Source organism: Nycticebus coucang, chromosome 13, assembly GCF_027406575.1.
Source record: "Nycticebus coucang isolate mNycCou1 chromosome 13, mNycCou1.pri, whole genome shotgun sequence".
Lineage (NCBI taxonomy): Eukaryota > Metazoa > Chordata > Mammalia > Primates > Lorisidae > Nycticebus > Nycticebus coucang.
The window spans coordinates 57,810,206-57,833,219 of NC_069792.1; the positions used below are offsets into that span (position 1 = coordinate 57,810,206).

General features: G+C 37.4%; 1 long non-coding RNA gene across 1 annotated transcript in view; it reads left to right on the forward strand.

The window, feature by feature from the left end:
• The window catches only part of LOC128563616 (uncharacterized), a 136,210-nt gene extending 114,851 nt beyond the window's left edge, over positions 1–21,359 (forward strand). Inside the window, exons 6-7 of the long non-coding RNA XR_008373839.1 lie at positions 18,828–18,906; positions 19,897–21,359. This is a non-coding gene — a long non-coding RNA (uncharacterized LOC128563616). The remainder of the gene's footprint in view (positions 1–18,827; positions 18,907–19,896) is intronic.
• The last annotated feature ends 1,655 nt before the right edge of the window (positions 21,360–23,014 follow it).

Sequence of the window (23,014 nt, forward strand, 5' to 3'; positions counted from 1 at the left end):
GGCAGTCCTAAGACGGAAATTTATAGCACTGTAAGCCTTACTTTCGAAAACGGAAAGAGAGGAAGTTAATAACTTAATGGGACATCTCAAGCAACTGAAGAAGGAAGAACACTCCAACTCCAAACCCAGCAGAAGAAAAGAAGTAACCAAAATCAGAGCAGAACTAAATGAAATTGAAAACAAAAGAATTATATTTAAAAAGATTTAAAGATCAATAAATCCAAAAGTTGGTTTTTTGAAAAGATCAATAAAATAGATAAACCTTTGGCCAACCTAACCAGGAAAAAAAGAGTAAAATCTCTAATTTCATCAATCAGAAATGGTAATGATGAAATAACAACAGACCCCTCAGAAATTCAAAAAATCCTTAACAAATCCTACAAGAAATTCTACTCTCAGAATTATGAAAATCTGAAAGAAATTGACCAATACCTGGAAGTACGCCACCTACCAAGACATAGCTAGAATGATGTGGAAATGTTGAACAGGTCTATATCAAGTTGTGAAATAGCATCAACTATACAAAATCTCCGTAAAAAGAAAATACCAGTACCAGATGGCTTTACGTCAGAATTCTACCAAATATTTAAAGAACTAGTACCTATACTACTAAACCTCTTCTAAAATACAGAAAAAGAAGGAATATTATCCAGCACATTCTATGAAGCAAACATCACCTTGATCCCCAAACCAGGGAAAGACCCAACAAGAAAAGAAAATTATAGACCAATATCACTAATGAATATTGATGCTAAAATACTCAGTAAGATCCTAACAAACAGAATCCAACAACACATCAAAAAAATTATACACCACGACCAAGTGGGATTTATCCCAGAGTCTCAAGGCTGGTTCAATATATGTAAATCTATAAATGTAATTCAGCACATAAACAAACTAAAAAATAAAGACCATATGATTCTTTCATTTGATGCAGAAAAAGCTTTTGATAATATCCAGCATCCGTTCATGATCAGAACACTTAAGCAAATTGGTATAGAAGGGACATTTCTTAAACTAATAGAGGCCATCTACAGCAAACCCACAGCCAATATCGTATTGAATGGAGTTAAATTGAAATCATTTCCACTTAGATCAGGAACCAGGCAAGGTTGCCCATTGTCTCCATTGCTCTTTAACATTGTAATGGAAGTTTTAGCCATTGCAATTAGGGAAGAAAAGGCGATCCAGGGTATCCACATAGGGTCAGAAGAGATCAAACTTTCACTCTTCACAGATGATATGATCGTATATCTGGAAAACACTAGGGATTCTACTACAAAACTTTTAGAAGTGACCAAGGAATACAGCAATGTCTCAGGCTAAAAAATCAACACCCGTAAATCTGTAGCCTTTATATATACCAACAATAGCCAAGCCGAAAAAACAGTCAAGGACTCTATTCCTTTCACAGTAGTGACAAAGAAGATGAAATATTTGGGAGTATACCTAACAAAGGTCATGAAAGATCTCTACAAAGAGAACTATGAAACTTTAAGAAAAGAAATAGCTGAAGATGTTAACAAATAGAAAAACATACCATGCTCATTGCTGGGAAGAACCAACATTGTTAAAATATCTATACTACCCAAAGCAATATATAATTTTAATGCAATTTCTATTAAACCTCCATTGTCATATTTTAAAGATCTTGAAAAAATACTTCATTTTATATGGAATCAGAAAAAACCTCGAATAGCCAAAACATTACTCAGCAATGAAAACAAAGCTGGAGGAATCACACTACCTGACCCGAGAGTGTACTATAAATCTATAGTGATCAAAACAGCATGGTATTGGCACAAAAACAGAGAAGTGGATATCTGGAACAGAATAGAGAACCAAGAGATGAATCCAGCTACTTACAGTTATTTGATCTTTGACAAGCCAATTAAAAACATTCAGTGGGAAAAATATTCCCTATTTAACAAATGGTGCTGGGTGAACTGTTTGGCAAACTGGAGGTGATTGAAGCTGGACCCACACCTTTCACCATTAACTAAGATAGACTCTCACTGGATAAAAGATTTAAACTTAAGACATGAAACTATAAAAATACTTGAAGAAAGTGCAGGGAAAACTCTTGAAAGAATCGGCCTGGGTGAATATTTTATGAGGAGGTCTCCCCAGGCAATTGAAGCAGTATCAAAAATACACAACTGGGACCTGATCAAACTAAAAAGCTTCTGCACAGCCAAGAACATAGTAAGTAAAGCAAGCAGACAGCCCTCAGAATGGGAGAAAATATTTGCAGGTTAAACCTCCAATAAAGGTCTAATAACCAGAATCCACAGAGAACTCAAACTTATTAACAAGAAAAGAACATGTGATCCCATCTCAGGGTGGGCAAGGGACTTGAAGAGAAAATTCTCTAAAGAAGACAGACACATGATCTACAAACACATGAAAAATAGCTCATCATCCTTAATCATCAGAGAAATGCAAATCAAAACTACTTTGAGATATCACCTAACCCCAGTAAGAGTAGCCCACATAACAAAACCCCAAACCAGAGATGTTGGCGTGGATGTGGAGAAAAGGGCACACTTCTACACTGCTGGTGAGAATGCACACTAATACGTTCCTTCTGGAAGGATGTTTGGAGAATACTTAGAGACCTAAAAATAGACCTGCCATTCGATCCTATAATTCCTTTACTAGAGGGATCTAAACAAAGAGATCTGTACCAGAATGTTTTTTGTAGCCCAATTCATAATTGTTAAGTCATGGAAGAAGCCCAAGTGCCCATCGACCCACAAATGGACTAGCAAATTGTGGTACATGTATACCATGGAATATTATGCAGCCTCAAAGAAAGATGGAGACTTTACCTCTTTCTTGTTTACATGGAGGGAGCTGGAACATATTCTTCTTAGCAAAGTATCTCAGGAATGGAAGAAAAAGTATCCATTGTACTCAGCCCTACTATGAAGCTATATTATAACTTTCACATGAAGGCTATATATAGCACAAGACTATGAGGAAAGGGCCAAGGAAGGGGAAGGGAGGGGGGAGGTTAGGGTGGAGGGAGGGTAATGGGTGGGGCCACACCTATGGTGCATCTTAGAATGGGTGCAGGCAAAACTTACTAAAGGCAGAATACAACTGTCTACATACAATAACTAAGAATATGCCATGAAGGCTACTTTGAACAGTTTGATGAGAATATTTCATATTGTATATGAAAGCAGCACATTGTACCCCTTGACTGCACTTATGTACATAGCTATGATTTAACAATAAAAATAATTAAAAAATAATAATAAAATAAATATTTTAGTAGACACATTTAAAAAGCAAAGTTAAACAGGTGAATTAATTTTAATAAAATATATTATTTAACCCTCCCCCAAAAAAAGAAAGGGGGAAAGGACATGAATAGTAGGTAAACAAACTAGGTATGTGTAATGTGATATACATGTTCTAATTCGCAGATTTAGGCTTTTCTTCATTTGGGAGAATATTTTTATTCCAAAAATCTTTGTGGTTTTTTTTTTTTTTTGGCCATGACCGGGCTTCAACCCACCACCCTTGGTATATGCAGTGGGCACCCTACTCCTTGAACCACAGGCACTGCCCAATTCCAGTAATCTTTGAATGGTTTCTCTCTTTTATGTGTTTGACTCTACCTAAAAAAGACCAAAAATGTTTCCTTATTCTGGTCTATCTTTATCATTTTAAAAAATTTTCCTCTTTTTCTTTCAATCTCTGCTTTTTCCTCTGCATTTGCTGGGATTGTCCTGAGCCTTTTTTTTTTTCTTCTTCTTTTTCTGTCAGTAACTTGATTTTCAGCTGACTTAGTCTTCAATTTGTTTTCTACGTTTTGTAGCATTCTTTGTCATTTCACTCACCTTGTTTTGTTAAATTAACATGTTCATGCTCATGAAATTATTATTTACATTGAAGTGCCCATGGGGAACACTGTTCTCTTCCACATATACAGAACAACATTCATTTGATTTAGTTTTTACCTTTGGGTATATGTTATTGATTTGAAGAAGTTACTGAGTTGGAGAAGGAAACTAATGAGTGGTCTAGTGAAAGGTCATGCAGATGAACACTTTCATTTTGTGAGTTGTTTGATAAGCAAAGTCCTGGCGTTGAGCAGGCCCCACAGGTGTGCCGTGCCTCTTCTCCCCCAACCCTCTTCCTCGACTGCTCAACTGCTAGCCAGTGGACCATGACTCACATACCTACACTATGTTGTTTCTTTCTTTAGTTTTTAGTTATGGGGGGAACATGGGCGGGGTGGGGGAGAGGGAAAGAGAGAGAGGAGAGAGAGGGAGCAAGGAGCAAGAACATTAGGTTCTAAGAAATCGCTTCCATAAATTTTGTACCATACATGTGACAGGACTTGAGGAAGTTAAACAGCTGAAAACAAACTGGGGAATTGCTTCCTTCGTATCTGCCTGGATACAGCTGGAATTTATTCGAGATCCAACAGGTTCGAGATGTGCAGACTTCAGAGTAGGGGGTGAATGGGTCAGGACTGTTTTCCTTGTGAATGTCAGAAATTCACTATGACTAGTATAAATAGAGACAGAATAAAGGAGACATAGTTTAGCCTATATATGGAAATGGTGGGTCAACTAGGGACCCTGACCCTGAGCAAGGAGGTCCAGGATTTGGCACATCAGGTTCGCTTATCATCTCTCATTTCTGCTTCTATCTGTCTTCTAACACTCTCCTTTCTAGAGGACTATCTCCATGAGGCTCCAGGAACCCAAGATCTTCTATTCTTGTTAGTCTTCTATTTTTGTTAGTGACTAGAGAGGATAGAAAGCTCTTGTCCTTCAGATCTTGTGAGAAAACCAGGGGAAGATTCTTACTGGTGTCTACTGGTCATGTGGGGTGGGATTCTAGGATTATAAATTGGTAGACCCCAGCAGAAATAGGTGTTTCCTACAAATGCAAAGGAGGAGGTGATAGTCTGAACACATCAAATAACACATTTTCACTGAGGGGAGGAATAAAAGCCTCCATATGCTTTGCAGGAATTGAATTTACCCCTGCTGAGCTGTCAGGGGATATGACCCTTCATTCCCAGCCTTGCAATGTGAGGATTGCATATATGAATGCCATGTGATACCTGCACAATGCTCCCCTTTGCCAAGCCCAATGAAATGGCACTTGTTGATTTTGTAACCTCAAATAAAACCGAACCCCAGGATGTTTCCCGGTTCAGCTTAATTCCATCCAGTTGTCACTTCCTCAGTCCAGGAGCTGGTATGGAAATAGGTAATAGGCATTTGCTGCTTTGTATTATGGCTAATGCATGAGATAGATGCTTTTCCAGGACCGAAGAGCCCCAGTGACACTGCTGAGGATGAAGAAAGATTGCAGGGCACCAACTGTTTTTTGTTTGGACCATGATTAAGAGAAGGTTCAGTTGCTCTAATGCTTTTAAAATCAGCTTTGTTCCAAAGCACTTGGGTTATGTATTTGCCATCTTGCAGAAAGACTCAACATTTGAGATGCAAGCCAAATGCTTTAGGCCCATTTATAAAAGACACTGTTGCCCTGGGCTTTGCTGTCTGCAGAGGCTGGCTTCCAGACTGACTATGACAGTGCATGCCATTTGATAGGAAGGGAAGAATGGTGACATGGTTTAGGTTAGCAGCAGTGCTAATGGTTTAGTGGGTATCTTGTATATAACACAGCATTTATTTTAGCCAACATTCTCTCATTATTATATAATAAAACCCAACATTAAAGAAAAGCACAATCATGAATATTAATCGCTATTGGAAAAATTAGTATGTAGCATATTGTTCTTCATTAAAAATCAGTGCCCTGTAGCAAAATTATAAAGGATATAAATGGGAAGATCAGGAGTGACACTACTTTAGTGACTTAAAGTTTTAGGGAAGAAAATGTGCATTTTCTTGCTTCATTTTGTTTTTCTATTTTAAATCTAGAGTTAAGCACAATGTTTGGTGTGGTAGGTACTCATTAGATGTTTACTGAATGAATGAATAAATATGTACAGCCTGAGGCGGAGCAAGATGGCAGCCGAGTAACAATTTCCTTGCATCTGGGCACCATGAGTCTGGGGAGATAGGACTCCAGGCGTCTCTGGCTGGTGGGAACTGCCTATCATCACTCCTATGAGGATACAGGGAGTCAGCGAGAGACTTCTGGACCCCAAGAGGAGGACTAAATCCGTGGAAAACCGGCAAGTGGTCACGTGTGTTCAATCCGTCTAAACCTGCCCACAACTGTAAGTTCAGTAGCAGCGAGACTGCAAACCAGAAAGGCCTTACCTGTGAACTGTTTTGATGTCCTTGGACTTGGCACTGAGTTGAACTGCCTTGGGGAAGGCCTGAGCGGGAGTGCGAGAACTTTGGCCGTTGTCTAGGGCCCCAGTCTGAGCCGCTGAGCCAGATGGAGCTAATAGTGTTTGGCGGTGGGTCACACGGATCCATTGTCAGCGATCTGCCCCGGCAAGCTCCGCCCTCAGGGTCGCAGAGCTAGAAACGGGTGGGAGCTGGTAACCCAGCAACCAAGTAGCCTAAGGGTGGGGTCTGAGCCGCCTTGCAGCCCTAACCCTCAGGGGCAGAGTGAGACCGGTTTTGGCACACTGAGTAAGTGGATAGCCACTTCAGCAGCGATTCCAGCAAGAAAGCTGGGAAAGCTTCTGCTCAACAAGTTTACAAGTTCGAAGTGCCTTTTAAGTAGGCTGAAGAGAGATTCAGGGTGTCTACCTGCTGGGGTTTGAGTAATCAGCAGCCTCCAGTCGTATCTGAACTGTGACTAACATCTCATACCCCAGAAGACCACGTGTTGCCCAGACAATATTCAATAACATATACAAACTGCTTTGTTTTTGGTTGTGTATTTTTTTCTTTCTTTTTTTGCTTGGTTGTTTTTTTTGTTTGTTTATTTTGACGTTGCTAATATTCTTTTGTTTTTTTAATTTCAATCTTTTCCACACAGATCCCTTTTTCTTTCTCAATTTTCCTAGTTTAATTATAATTTCCCATTGCTGCCTTTTTTAATAACTTCAACTTCATTTTTGCTAGTGTTTCTACCGATATAATTTGGTTTTTCACCCAATTTTATCCCTGTAAAGTTTTCTGTTTGCTTCTTTTGGTTTGATTTATAGCATTTTTGTCTTTCCTCTCTACTTGGTGGAGGTGGGGTACTGTGTCTGATCAGGTTAGCAAAGAGCTGCTGACCTCAAGGGAACCACGCAACTGGGCACCCCCAGAAGGTGGGGTTTTTTAAGGTTGTGTCAAAGTACCCTACTGTACACCTATATTGCCCTGTCTCCCTCTTTCTGTGCCTCTCTTCTTTTTGTCAATATTCCTTATACCCACCCCCTCTCCTTTCTCTATCTTTCTTTTTTTCTTATCACTCGGTCCTCCTTTCTTTCATCCCCTTTTTTTTTGCTCTTCAACCTTCTCGCCCTTCTGGTCCTGTAACCTTTAGTCCACAGGCACAAGAACTTAAAGAGCAAGAGGAAGTGAAAGGAAAATTAGGGCAAGGAAACAGATAAAAGAAATCACTCATGAGGAAGAATCAGCAGAAAACTCCAGGCAACATGAAGAACCAGTCTAGAACAACGCCACCAAGGGACCATGAGGTAGCTACTGCAGATGATTCCACCAGTATGGAAATGTTAGGAATGACAGAAAGGGAATTTAGAATACACATGTTGAAAACAATGAAAGAAATGATGGAAACAATGAAGGAAATTGCTAATAAAGTGGAAAATAACCAAAAGGAAATCCAAAAACAGAATCAAATAAGAGATGAACGATATGAAGAATATAAAAAGGATATAGCAGACCTGAAGGAACTGAAACAGTCAATTAGGGAACTTAAAGATGCAATGGAAAGTATCAGCAACAGGTTAGACCATGCAGAAGAAAGAATTTCAGAGGTAGAAGACAAAGTTCTTGAGATAACTCAGACAGTAAAAGAGGCAGAAAAGAAGAGAGAGAAAGCAGAACGTTCACTGTCAGAATTATGGGACTTTATGAAGCGTTCCAACATACGAGTTATAGGAATTCCAGAAGGGGAAGAAGAATGCCCCAGAGGAATGGAAGCCATACTAGAGAATATTATAAAAGAAAATTTCCCAAACATCACCAAAGATTCTGACACACTGCTTTCAGAGGGATATCGGACCCCGGGTCGCCTCAACTCTAACCGAGCTTCTCCAAGACACATTGTGATGAACCTGTCCAAAGTCAAGACAAAAGAAAAGATTCTGCAAGCTGCCAGGAGTAAGCGCCAGTTGACCTACAGGGGCAAATCCATCAGAGTTACCACAGACTTCTCTAATGAAACTTTCCAAGCAAGAAGACAATGGTCGTCTACCTTTAATCTACTTAAACAGAACAATTTTCAGCCCAGAATTCTGTACCCTGCTAAGCTAAGCTTCAAAATTGACGGAGAAATCAAATCATTTACGGATATACAAACATTGAGGAAATTCGCCACAACAAGACCAGCTCTACAGGAAATACTTCAACCTGTTCTGCACACTGACCACCACAATGGATCAGCAGCAAAGTAAGAACTCAGAAATCAAAGGACAGAACCTAACCTCCACACTGATGCAAAAGATAAAACTAAGCAATGGACTCTCACCAAATAAGACGAATAGAATACTACCACACTTATCCATTATCTCAATAAATGTTAATGGCTTGAATTCCCCACTGAAGAGACATAGATTGGCTGACTGGATTAAAAAACACAAGCCATCCATTTGCTGTCTGCAAGAAACACACCTGGCTTCAAAAGACAAATTAAAGCTCCGAGTGAAGGGTTGGAAGACAATTTTTCAGGCAAATGGAATTCAGAAGAAAAGAGGAGTTGCAATCTTATTTTCAGATACATGTGGATTTAAAGCAACTAAAGTCAAAAAAGACAAAGATGGTCACTTTATATTGGTCAAGGGAAAACTACAACAAGAAGACATTTCAATTCTAAATATTTATGCACCCAATTTAAATGCTCCCAGATTCTTGAAGCAGACCTTACTCAGTCTGAGCAATATGATATCTGATAATACCATCATAACAGGGGACTTTAACACACCTCTTACAGAGCTGGACAGATCCTCTAAACAGAAATTAAACAAAGATGTAAGAGATTTAAATGAGACCCTAGAACAACTGTGCTTGATAGACGTATATAGAACACTCCACCCCAAAGATAAAGAATATACATTCTTCTCATCACCCCATGGAACATTCTCCAAAATTGATCATATCCTGGGACACAAAACAAATATCAACAGAATCAAAAGAATTGAAATTTTACCTTGTATCTTTTCAGACCATAAGGCACTAAAGATGGAACTCAACTCTAACAAAAATGCTCGACCCCACCCAAAAGCATGGAAATTAAACAATCTTCTGTTGAATAACAGATGGGTGAAGGAAGAAATAAAACAGGAAATCATTAACTTCCTTGAGCATAACAACAATGAAGACACAAGCTACCAAAACCTGTGGGATACTGCAAAAGCAGTTTGGAGAGGAAAATTCATCGCTTTAGATGCCTACATTCGAAAAACAGAAAGAGAGCACATCAACAATCTCACAAGAGATCTTATGGAATTGGAAAAAGAAGAACAATCTAAGCCTAAACCCAGTAGAAGAAAAGAAATATCCAAAATCAAATCAGAGATCAATGAAATTGAAAACAAAAGAATCATTCAGAAAATTAATGAAACAAGGAGTTGATTTTTTGAAAAAATAAATAAAATAGATAAACCATTGGCCAGACTAACTAGAAATAGAAAAGTAAAATCTCTAATAACCTCAATCAGAAATGATAAAGGGGAAATAACAACTGATCCCACAGAGATACAAGAGATCATCTCTGAATACTACCAGAAACTCTATGCCCAGAAATTTGACAATGTGAAGGAAATGGATCAATATTTGGAATCACACCCTCTCCCTAGACTTAGCCAGGAAGAAATAGAGCTCCTGAACAGACCAATTTCAAGCACTGAGATCAAAGAAACAATAAAAAAGCTTCCAACTAAAAAATGCCCTGGTCCAGATGGCTTCACTCCAGAATTCTATCAAACCTTCAAGGAAGAGCTTATTCCTGTACTGCAGAAATTATTCCAAAAAATTGAGGAAGAAGGAATCTTTCCCAACACATTCTATGAAGCAAACATCACCCTGATACCAAAACCAGGAAAAGACCCAAGCAAAAAGGAGAATTTCAGACCAATCTCTCTCATGAATATAGATGGAAAAATTCTCAACAAAATCCTAGCCAATAGATTACAGCTTATCATCAAAAAAGTCATTCATCATGATCAAGTAGGCTTCATCCCAGGGATGCAAGGCTGGTTTAACATACGCAAGTCCATAAACGTTATCCACCATATTAACAGAGGCAAAAATAAAGATCACATGATCCTCTCAATAGATGCAGAAAAAGCATTTGATAAAATCCAGCATCCTTTTCTAATTAGAACACTGAAGAGTATAGGCATAGGTGGCACATTTCTAAAACTGATTGAAGCTATCTATGACAAACCCACAGCCAATATTTTACTGAATGGAGTAAAACTCAAAGCTTTTCCTCTTAGAACTGGAACCAGACAAGGTTGTCCTCTGTCACCTTTACTATTCAACATAGTGCTGGAAGTTCTAGCCAATACAATTAGGCAAGACAAGGAAATAAAGGGAATCCAAATGGGAGCAGAGGAGGTCAAACTCTCCCTCTTTGCTGACGACATGATCTTATACTTAGAGAACCCCAAAGACTCAACCACAAGACTCCTAGAAGTCATCAAAAAATACAGTAATGTTTCAGGATATAAAATCAATGTCCACAAGTCAGTAGCCTTTGTATACACCAATAACAGTCAAGATGAGAAGCTAATTAAGGACACAACTCCCTTCACCGTAGTTTCAAAGAAAATGAAATACCTAGGAATATACCTAACGAAGGAGGTGAAGGACCTCTATAAAGAAAACTATGAAATCCTCAGAAAGGAAATAGCAGAGGATATTAACAAATGGAAGAACATACCATGCTCATGGATGGGAAGAATCAACATTGTTAAAATGTCTATACTTCCCAAAGCAATCTACCTATTCAATGCCATTCCTATCAAAGTACCTACATCGTACTTCCAAGATTTGGAAAAAATGATTCTGCGTTTTGTATGGAACCGGAAAAAACCCCGTATAGCTAAGGCAGTTCTTAGTAACAAAAATAAAGCTGGGGGCATCAGCATACCAGATTTTAGTCTGTACTACAAAGCCATAGTGCTCAAGACAGCATGGTACTGGCACAAAAATAGAGACATAGACACTTGGAATCGAATTGAACACCAAGAAATGAAACTAACATCTTACAACCACCTAATCTTTGATAAACCAAACAAGAACTTACCTTGGGGGAAAGACTCCCTATTCAATAAATGGTGTTGGGAGAACTGGATGTCTACATGTAAAAGACTGAAACTGGACCCACACCTTTCCCCACTCACAAAAATTGATTCAAGATGGATAAAGGACTTAAATTTAAGGCATGAAACAATAAAAATCCTCAAAGAAAGCATAGGAAAAACACTGGAAGATATTGGCCTGGGGGAAGACTTCATGAAGAAGACTGCCATGACAATGGCAACAACAACAAAAATAAACAAATGGGACTTCATTAAACTGAAAAGCTTCTGTACAGCTAAGGAGACAATAACCAAAGCAAAGAGACAACCTACACAATGGGAAAGGATATTTGCATATTTTCAATCAGACAAAAGCTTGATAACCAGGATCTATAGAGAACTCAAATTAATCCACATGAAAAAAGCCAACAATCCCTTATATCAATGGGCAAGAGACATGAATAGAACTTTTTCTAAAGACGACAGGCGAATGGCTAACAAACACATGAAAAAATGTTCATCATCTCTATATATTAGAGAAATGCAAATCAAAACAACCCTGAGATATCATCTAACCCCAGTGAGAATGGCCCACATCACAAAATCTCAAAACTGCAGATGCTGGCGTGGATGTGGAGAGAAGGGAACACTTTTACACTGCTGGTGGGACTGCAAACTAGTACAACCTTTCTGGAAGGAAGTATGGAGAAACCTCAAAGCACTCAAGCTAGACCTCCCATTCGATCCTGCAATCCCATTACTGGGCATCTACCCAGAAGGAAAAAAATCCTTTTATCATAAGGACACTTGTACTAGACTGTTTATTGCAGCTCAATTTACCATTGCCAAAATGTGGAAACAGCCTAAATGCCCACCAACCCAGGAATGGATTAACAAGCTGTGGTATATGTATACCATGGAATACTATTCAGCCATTAAAAAAAATGGAGACTTTACATCCTTCGTATTAACCTGGATGGAAGTGGAAGACATTATTCTTAGTAAAGCATCACAAAAATGGAGAAGCATGAATCCTATGTACTCAATCTTGATATGAGGACAATTAATGACAATTAAGGTTATGGGGGGGGAAGCAGAAAGAGGGATGGAGGGAGGAGGGTGGGGCCTTAGTGTGTGTCACATTTTATGGGGGCAAGACATGATTGCAAGAGGGACTTTACCTAACAATTGCAATCAGCGTAACTGGCTTATTGTACCCTCAATGAATCCCCAACAATAAAAAAAAAAATAAAATAAAAAAAAAATATGTACAGCCTTTAAAAGAACTGAACAAAATTAAAATGAAAACCAGATGAAACCAAGTCTCAATATTTGCTTCCATACAAAGATGGAAGATCAAACGAGCAGAAAATCTATCTAGTTTTTTCTCTACCAAAATTTTATATGGAATAGGAAGTGGAAGCTCTAAACCTTCAGAAAAATAAATTGTCCTAGCAACATGTCTGTTTTACCAGAAGTTCTTAGAAATTTTATGAGTCCAACTTATCAGTTTACTAGCTGTGGTTTCTTAACCAAAGCATTTCAAGATAAATTTGATTAGATTTTAATCAAGCACATGACCTAAGTGACCACATATGAACAGTAACTCAGATTCCTCATATCACTTTGGGGATTTATAGAGTTAGAACCAATTAAAAAATTTCTAGAGCTAAGTGCAAAATGAAAATGTGGGGCTCTTGTTCAAAAATTATTAAGAACTTCAAGATGGTGACAGCAGTGTTAGACCAAGCACAGGCCCTTGTAGGTGTTGGATCAGTGAACCCCATAGAGATAGCTTGTCTTCCGGGAATGCTAGTAAAATTGGCAAATTTTTGTTTATGTCAACACCCCAATGAAGTTGGTGGGTTGTTTCATTATTTCACATGGAGGCGAAAAGCAGGGAAAATATTAAGTATTGGCATAGATGGGAGCAGAACCTACAGCCACCAGCTCCCCATCTGAGCTATCAGCCAGTAGGGGGGATATGGCTAAAAAGTCCATGTACATAACTTGCCTCTTAGTCTCTATTAAAATTAATTCTGTACCTGTGTCTTATGTAACTTTTTTAGCAGTTGGCTTTTGAGAACCCTGAGAGTTATGATATCTGGACAACTTAAAATATCTTTCATGAGTTTTACTCATTTTAAGAGCAGTAATTATAGTCTTTGTGAAGTTCCTATGCTATATAGTATTACTTTTTAATATTATACAACTCTGTCATATGGGCAAGCTGAAACTAAGCTTGAAGTTATTTTTCTAATATTTCGTCTCATCTTATTATATCTTCTAAAAGATTTTTGGAGAAGACTGAAGCATATCCTACTGGCCCAGAACTGGGGAAATTGAGTCCTTTGCAGACTTCCTGTCTAGGAATATTCAAGAAATGCTTCTTGAATGTTTTAATATGTGAATGTTAACTCATGTCATAGGTAATCACTATAGATACCAACCAATGACAGTAATACTGGATAATGCCTTATCTTTGAACAACTTTTACTTGTGAAAAACACCTTAGGAAAATACTTTGTATTAATCTGAAAATTCATCACAAGAAGAAATTCCAATAATTTAAATAATACATTGAATTCTCTTCTGATTCAATTTGAGTAAATGTAAATAAAATCTTATTTTACAAGGTGATTTATATGCAATTAATTTTGGATTTACTATAAATTTTTAGGGGAGTTAGTGGGGTATCATTTACATGTAATAAAATTCTCCCTTTTTGTGAGTATAATTCTATGAACATTGACAAACTTAACAGCAATGCAATTGCCATCACGATCAAGATATAGAACATTTCCAACTTGCAAAAAATTTCCTTCAAATCTCTTTCAGAGAATCCCTTTCACCAACCCTATCCCCTAAAAACCATTGGTATGATTTCTTATCTCCTCGTTTTGCCTTTTCTAAAATGTCATATAAATGACTTCATTTATTTGACAGCCTTTTGAGTTTGGCTTCTTTTACTTATCATAACTTTTATTTGCTCCACATCTTCACCTGCAGTATCTGCTAACTGTCTTTTTCTTTTTCTTTTTTTTTGTTCTTTAAAGCCATTCCTCTTTGAGAAAGTGGTTTAAATTTTTCCTTTAAAAAAATTGTTTTGTAAAATCATTATTGACTTTATTATTATTATTTTTTTATTAAATCATAAATCATGTACACATTAATGCATTTATGGGGTACAATGTGCTGATTTCATATAGAATTAGAAACACATCACACTGGTTAATATATATGTCATCTTGTTTACTTAATTATTGTGTTAAGACATTTGTACTCTATACTAATAGATCTGACATGTACCCTTACATTATGCACCATAGTGTTGTGGTCCCACCATTCACCCTCCCTCAATCTGACCTCCTTCCTCCTCTCACATCCCCCCCCTCCCTCCTTCATCTTGGGCCTTAGTTGTGATCTATTGTTCATATGAAAGTGTGAGTGATTGTAAATTGGTTTCATAATAGTATTGAGTACTTTGGACATTTTTTCTTCCATTCTTGAGATACTTTACTAAGTAGGATATGTTCTAGCTCCATCCATGTAAACATAAAAGAGGGAAAGTCTCCATCTTTTTAAAGGCTGCTTAATATTTCATGGTATACATATACCACAATTTATTAATCCATTCATGGGTTGTTGGGCACTTGGGCTTCTTCCATGTCTTGGCTATTATGAATTGAGCTGCAATGAACAATCTAGTGCTAATATCTTTGTTATAAAGTGATTTTTGGTCTTTCGAATATACACCTAGTAGAGGAATTGCAGGATCAAATGGCAGGTCTACTTTTAGATCCCTGAGTATTCTCCATACTTCTTTCTAAAAGGGACATATTAGCTTGCACTCCCACCAGCAGTGCAGAAGTGTTCCCTTTTGTCCACATCCACGCCAACATCTGTAGTTTTGGGATTTTGTTATGTGAGCCTCTCTTACTGGAGTTAGATGATTTCTCAAAGTGGTTTTGATTTGCATTTCTCTGATGATTAAGGATGATGAACATTTTTTCATGTGTCTGTAGGCCATGCACCTATCATCTTCAGAGAAGCTTCTGTTCAAGTCCCTTGCCTACAATGAAATGGGATGACTTGTTCTTTTCTTATTAATAAGTTTCAGTTCTCTGTGGATTCTGGTTATCAAACCTTTGTCAGAAGCATAACCTGCAAATATCCTCTCCCATTCTGAGGGCTGTCTACTTGCTTTACTTACTGTGTTCTTGGATGTGCAGAAGCTTTTTAGTTTGATCAGATCCCAATAATGTATTTTTGGTGTTGCTTCAATTGCCTGGGGGGGTCCTCCTCATAAAGTATTACCCAGGAAAATTTCTTCAATTGTTTCTCCTGCCCTCTCTCCAAGAATCTTTATTTTTCTTTCTTTTTTTTTTTTTATTGTTGGGGATTCATTGAGGGTATGATAAGCCAGGTTACACTGATTGCAATTGTTAGGTAAAGTCCCTCTTGCAATCATGTCTTGGCCCCATAAAGTGTGACACACACCAAGGCCCCACCCCCCTCCCTCCTTCACTCTTTCTGCTTCCCCCCCCATAACCATAATTGTCATTAATTGTCCTCATATCAAGATTGAGTACATAGGATTCATGCTTCTCCATTCTTGTGATGCTTTACTAAGAATAATGTCTTCCACTTCCATCCAGGTTAATACAAAGGATGTAAAGTCTCCATTTTTTTAAATAGCTGAATAGTATTCCATGGTATACATATACCACAGTTTGTTAATCCATTCCTGGGTTGGTGGGCATTTAGGCTATTTCCACATTTTAGTGATTGTAAATAGAGCTGCAATAAACAGTCTAGTACAAGTGTCCTTATGATAAAAGGATTTTTTTCCTTCTGGGTAGATGCCCAGTAATGGGATTGCAGGATCAAATGGGAGGTCTAGCTTGGTGCTTTGAGGTTTCTCCATACTTCCTTCTAGAAAGGTTGTACTATCTCCAAGAATCTTTATAGTTTCATGTCTTAAGGTTAAATCTTTTATCCAGTGATAGTCAATTTTTGTTAATAGTGAAAGGTGTGGGTCCAGTTTCAGTCTTCTATAAGTCACCAGCCAATTTTCCCAGGACCATTTGTTAAATAGGGAATATTTCCCCCAATTTATATTTTTGATGGACTTATCAAAGATCAAATGATGATAAGTGTCTGGGTGCATCCCTTGGTTCTCAATTCTGTTCCATACATCTACCTATCTATTTTTGTGCCAATACCATGCTGTTTTGATCACTATAAATTATTGTATAGTTTGAAGTCTGGTAGCATGATTCCTCCTGCTTTGTTTTTATTTCTGAGTAATGTCTTGGCTATTTGAGGTTTTTTCTGGTTCCATATAAAACAAAGTATTATTTTTTCCAGATCTTTAAAGTATGATGGTGGTGCTTTGATAGGGATTGCATTAAATTTGTAAATTGCTTTGGGTAATATGGACATTTTAACAATGTTGATTCTTCCCAGCCATGAGCATGGTATGTTTTTCCATTTGTTAACATCTTCAGCTATTTCTTTTCTCAGAGTTTCATAATTCTCTTTATAGAGATCTTTTACGTTCTTTGTTAGGTAAATTCCCAAATATTTCATCTTCTTCGGCATAACTGCAAAGGTTATGAAAGAGTCCTTGACTGTTTTTTCAACTTGACTGTTATTGGTGTATATATAAAAGCTACTGATTTGTGAGTATTGATTTTTGTATCCTGAGATGCTACTGTATTCCTTGATCACTTCTTTTTTTTAATTTACTTTTCAGATTTTATTAAATCATAAGTATGTACATTTATGCCTATATGGAGTTCATTCTACTGATTTGATATATAATGAAAAATGTTTATATTGAACTGATTAAAATGCCCATCACATTGTGTTTTTGATAGTTTTGAAATGTTCCACTGCATCATGCACATTAGGTGAGGTTCCCCCACAAAACACTTCCTCCTCCTACCTCTCACATCCCCTCCCTTCTCTTCCTTTCCCATCTACTTTCTTTCTTTTTCTTTTTTTAAATTAAGACATTTGTACATAGATCATGAATACATTTATGCCATTGTGGGATTCAATGTGTTGATTATTTGTCCTTGATCACTTCTAAGAGTTTTGTGGTTGATTCCCTGGGGTTTTCCAGATATAAAATCATATCATCTGCGAAGAGTGAAAGTTTGATCTCCTCTGACCCTGTTTGTAGGGTTGCCTTGATCGCCTTCTCTTGCCTGGTTGTGATGGCTAAGACTTCCATTACAATGTTAAAAAGCGGTGGAGACACCGGACTCTTGTGACCCATGTGGCCAACGGCCGGCAACTCTGCCCTCCAGTTCCCTGCCCGCTGGTTCCCCGCCCAGCTCCTGTGACCCTTGCAGCTGGTGGCAATGCCCTCCAGTTCCCTACTGGCTCCTGAGACTGGCACACAGCAGTACCTATCCCAGATGGGCAGTATTACCCCCAACAGTGGTAGTGCTGCCCTGACAGTGGTGGCAGCTCCATTATTGACTTTTAAGAAGGCTTATCTATTCCTGTCACGTGTACCAGTTCTTTATCAGATATATGTATTGCAAATGTTTTCTTCCAGTTTGTGTTTTGTTTTTTCATTTCTTAACTTTATCTTTCAAACAGTAGATGTTCTTAAGTTTGATAAAACTCAATTTATCAGTTTTTTCTTTTATTGTACATGTTTGTTTGTGTTCTATGTAAGAAATCTTTGCTAAAGCCAAGATCATAAATATTTTTCCTATGTTATCTTCCGGAAGTTTTATGTTTTACACTTAGGCTTATGATTCTTTTTGAGTTAATTTTTATATATGATTAAGGCATATGTTGAAGTATATGTTTTCGCATGTGAATATTCAATCGTCCCAGCACCATTTGTTGAAGAAGCTGGTTTATCCACTGAAATGACTTGACACCTTGTAAAAAACAGGTTGGTCATGTATATCTAGTTCTATGTCTGTGTGTTTATCTTTTTTCACCAGTGTCACAATGTCTTGGCTTTATAATAAGTCTTGAAATTTGGTTCAATGGATCTTCCAATTTTGTTATTTTCAAAATTATTTTGGTTGTACTAGGTCTTTTGCTTTCCTTTTCTTTTTTTTTTTTAATGTTTTGTTTTTTAGTTAGTGTGCTGATTTCTAATGTATTCTGCTGAGATTTTGATTAGGATGGCTAAAACTTATATCAATCAGAGAAATTTCCTTGGCCCTCTTAAGAGGCGTTCCTTTGTATCTACCTCTGTTTACCATTTCCATCACCCACTCTACTCTGAGGCTAAAGAGCAGTTAACACAGAATGATATTAAGGCTATGAAAGTGACATGAGAGTGGTCCTGTGATTGGGTTTAGGGGTCTCAGGACTCCGGTTGCCTTTAAACATGAGAGTTAATGCTGGATAGTGACTCTGGAAGTAGCCAGAGGTGAGACTAGGTGGAGGGAGACTAATTTTGTATTGTTTCTTTTAGTCTTAAGAGGACTGGAGCTAACTTCCCTGGTCTGTACTACATTCCTCAGAGGAAAGACACAACTAAAATGTGAGAAATGGTACTGAAATTCTGTGATTACATTAAAGTCCTCTCCCCTCCTTTCTTGCTGCTATTCTGGATATCTCCCCCCCCTTTTTTTTATTGTTAAATCATAGCTGTATCTCCCTTGTCTTTACTTCTCTTTCTTTCATTTTATCCTCTTTATCTTTTCCTTCCCTTGCTCCAAATTCTTCCTCAAATTTCTAAAGCTCATTAAAAAACAATGTTCTATAAAGATAAGAAATGTAAAGTAAAAATGTTTTGGTGAAAGTATTGAGATTAAAAAATTAAGCATTGAATTAAAGTTATTAGAATGTGGTGATTATGATTAATGGTTGGATAAAATGTTCCGACAACCCAGGAATGTTTTCCCTGGTTTGACTCCAGTGCTAATCTACAACCTCATCTTCAAATAGCAGTGTGTCTGTAGTGTATCTTTTACAACTTAGTGGAATCATTGAGTTTCAAATTTTCTTTCTTCTTCATGCCTGGCAGCCATGGACAATTAGTCTGAAAATACGAACATTTGGAGAGGTGATTCTTCGGTGACTCAGAAGGGCAATAGATGGAAAAATGTTTTGTTTTTTTTTTTTGGAAAAATGTTTAATGTTTATTTCAAACTAATTTCCATGTTGGATTCACATCCAGGAGTGTTTAAAAACATTTTATTTGGAAAGAGACCGTTGTTTATCGTCAGACAACAATCCCTGTTTGAAAACATCGTCATTTGAATTACAACTTCTTTGACAGGTGTGAGGCAGACGCTGCAGTTTCAGAAATCATGACTATGGCTTTCTATCCTTCCTACACACACCCTTTATACTAATCAAGGCTGTATTACAAATGCTGTTTATTTCTTTTGGGGTGGGCTTAAATTCAAAGTTTTATCCCCAACATTAGAAACACAAAAGAAATATGTCATTTGGTTTGAGAAAAAGCTTTGAAAGATTATTCTTAGTGCAGATGTTTACAGGTAATGGTGATATGCTCATATATTCTTCCTTTTTAGGGTGCAAGATCATTATCTGATTGCTTGGGATTCAATTCATGAAATCTTGAGTCACACTTGGACCATGAGAAAAGTACATGGACAGGCAGGACACTGCTGACCCACAATCAATACACAATAACTGTACATTTGACTAATATATGGGCTTTCTATTTAGATATCTTTAAGGAACTGTAACAAAAGTGCTGGTTTTAACAGAATTCATTCATGTGTTCATTCATAAATTCATTTACAAAAAACTTGTTTTGAGCAATTATTATATACAAGTGTTTATGTGTGAGTGAAAACCACAAAAGGTCTGCAATCAAGGACTGTAGAGTCCATTGGATTTAGTGACTTTATTTACAAGATGTAATCCTATTGAAACACTTATTTTGCTAGATAACTCTCCTTTTGTTTCTGTTCCCCATGACTTTCATTCTATGGTACCTTAGAAATTATTTACGGAAGCTGTTTTTGTGACTAACTACCAGAGGCAGATTTATCCAGACAGGAATAAAACTTTAATTTCAGAGACTCTGTTTTTTACATAGGTCCCTTCCAAGATTCTCAGAGGGATCCTAGAAGTGTATTTATATGGTCATGGATTTTGTGAAATTTGCCATGATAAGGTATTTTAATCGCAATTAAGACTACTCTGCCTTTCCAGTTCTGAATTTCCCTGTGTCATTCTGTTGCTCAGCTCAGATGGTAATGACATAGAAATAATATAGGCATATAGGTGTATGCCTGCAGCTCACTGAAATAACTCCCCCAGAGCTAGACATGAAGTTTCAAGAAGGTAAGTTTTGTGTATGCAAAGTGAGTGAGGCAGAGGAGAAACAAATTTTAAAAGGTTGGCAGCCCAAAGTTAGTCTATGAAAAATTCTTTTTTCTTTTATTAAATCATAACTGTATACATTTATGAGGTACAATGTGCTGACTTGGTATAAAATATGGAATGCTTACATTCAAATGTACAAAAATTGTAAGCAATAGATTTAATTCTCATTAATGTTTATTAAAAGATTGCTTCTTCATATGACAAGAATATTATATCGAGAGAGAGAACTTTACCTTTGTAAATGCATCATACAGCTTTTTCTTTGTGTTTACAGGAACTGCATAAACTATAATTTTCAAAGTTTTTATATTTGTAGGACACAAACTATGGTGGTCTATAAATGGACAATACATCTATGTGACATGTTTTATGCATCCTAAGGTATTAGTATGCTATTATCATTAATAGTTATGAAGCTGAAATAAACTTTTATAAACGACCAAGTATAAAACATAAATTTTGAGCAAATATGCTGGAGGCAAATTAAATTGCTTTAAATAAAGTTTTTCTATGGGAAATGATATTATAATATTCTTATCATATGAAGAGGCAATCAGAACAGCAGCCAAAAAATGTATGACAGAAAGTATTATACAGATATGTCAGTTATTACTATTAATTAATACAAGTATTATGTTGGTTTTCTGGATTTTGTGATGTCTATGGTTTCTGTTAGCTTTTTAAATTTGTAATTTGTTGTTATTTCTTTTCTCAACATAAATTAATACTTGAGGAAGCAACATTAACAAGCCTTACTAACTAACCTTTATCTGCCAGATATTTGCTTTCTCCCAAGTTGCCACTTTTAAAGACCCAAATTTCTTTTCTTTTGTCTTGTCACCTCTCTGAAAATTTATTGCTCTTAGTTGAAGATGCTGTATGAGCTGGAACACAAAGCCACCTCTCTGACAACTACTCATTTTATGGGTGTCTCCCCTGTATGTATGAAATATACATGTTAAGAAACTTCTGTTTTTCACTAGTTAATCTCTTTTGTAACAGATGGATGCATTCTATCTAATGCATTCTAACTAATAACCTACGGGAGTAATTCTATCCCTACAGTTCATCAGGGATGTTCTACAAAAAAGCAAATTGTTATAAAGATGAATTTGTTGACTTTTACTCAGGATCATGAAAGTGACTCTTTTATTTATAGGTGATGAATCAATAATGTCTCTTAGGCATTCAAATGAGTAATCATTCATGGACATCCTTGACCAATCTGGTCTTTTCACACACGCAACTCAGAGTTTCAGTAAACTTAAATTTTTTTTTTTTTTTTTTGTAGAGACAGAGTCTCACTGTACCGCCCTCGAGTAGAGGGCTGTGGCGTCACACGGCACACAGCAACCTCCAGCTCTTGGGCTTACGCGATTCTCCTGCCTCAGCCTCCCGAGCAGCTGGGACTACAGGCGCCCGCCACAACGCCCAGCTATTTTTCTGGCCGGCGCTGGGTCCGAACCCGCCACCCTCGGCATATGGGGCCGGCGCCCTACTCACTGAGCCACGGGCGCCGCCCACAATAAACTTAAATTTTAACAGAAGATACTTTACTTAGACACATCAAGACCAAATCTTGGCTGCATAACTGATAAAAAGGCTCGATGTATGGGATCTCTGTCATTCTGCAAATTCATATAAGTCTCTGCTTTTCTCAGATATTGGGTAAAATGCTAGAGGGAAAATAATGGCAAAGTTGCATTGCCTGCCATCTGAAGCTCTTAGCTAGTTTGTACAGGAGTGAGACAGTCACACTTTTAGTTACAGAACAGCAAGGAGAGGCATGTTATTCTCGTGAGGCAGGGTGTTGATTGAAAACAGTCCTCGGTCGTTTAGTTGTGTATCTGTCTACGGCAGGAGGCCCGACCAGCTGTTCTCTTAAGTTCTTTCCAGCTCTTTTCTTTCCTTGAATCGCAAATCCTGTTTTCATGACGGCCACTGTTTCTATTGCTATGGAAATGATGATGATGTATATCACAAATTCAAATATTATGACATTACTACAGGCCTCAGGAAGAGGAAAAGATGAGCTGTCAAGGGGCACAGTTTTCCTCCAAGCCAAATACCTTTGTTAATGAGCAGGGACATTAACAAAAAGCTATGAAAAACATATGAGGAGGCAATCGGCTGGGGGTCCGGGATATGAGCGAGGTTCTTCAACAGGTGTGCCTGGGTGAGCTCAGTAGATAAATCTTAACACTTTCTGCTGAGACATTCTTCAACCCAAAATGCTGTCCCCTGAACAAGCCGAGAACCTCAGTCTTCTGTTTTGATGCAAGAAGATTTGGATAA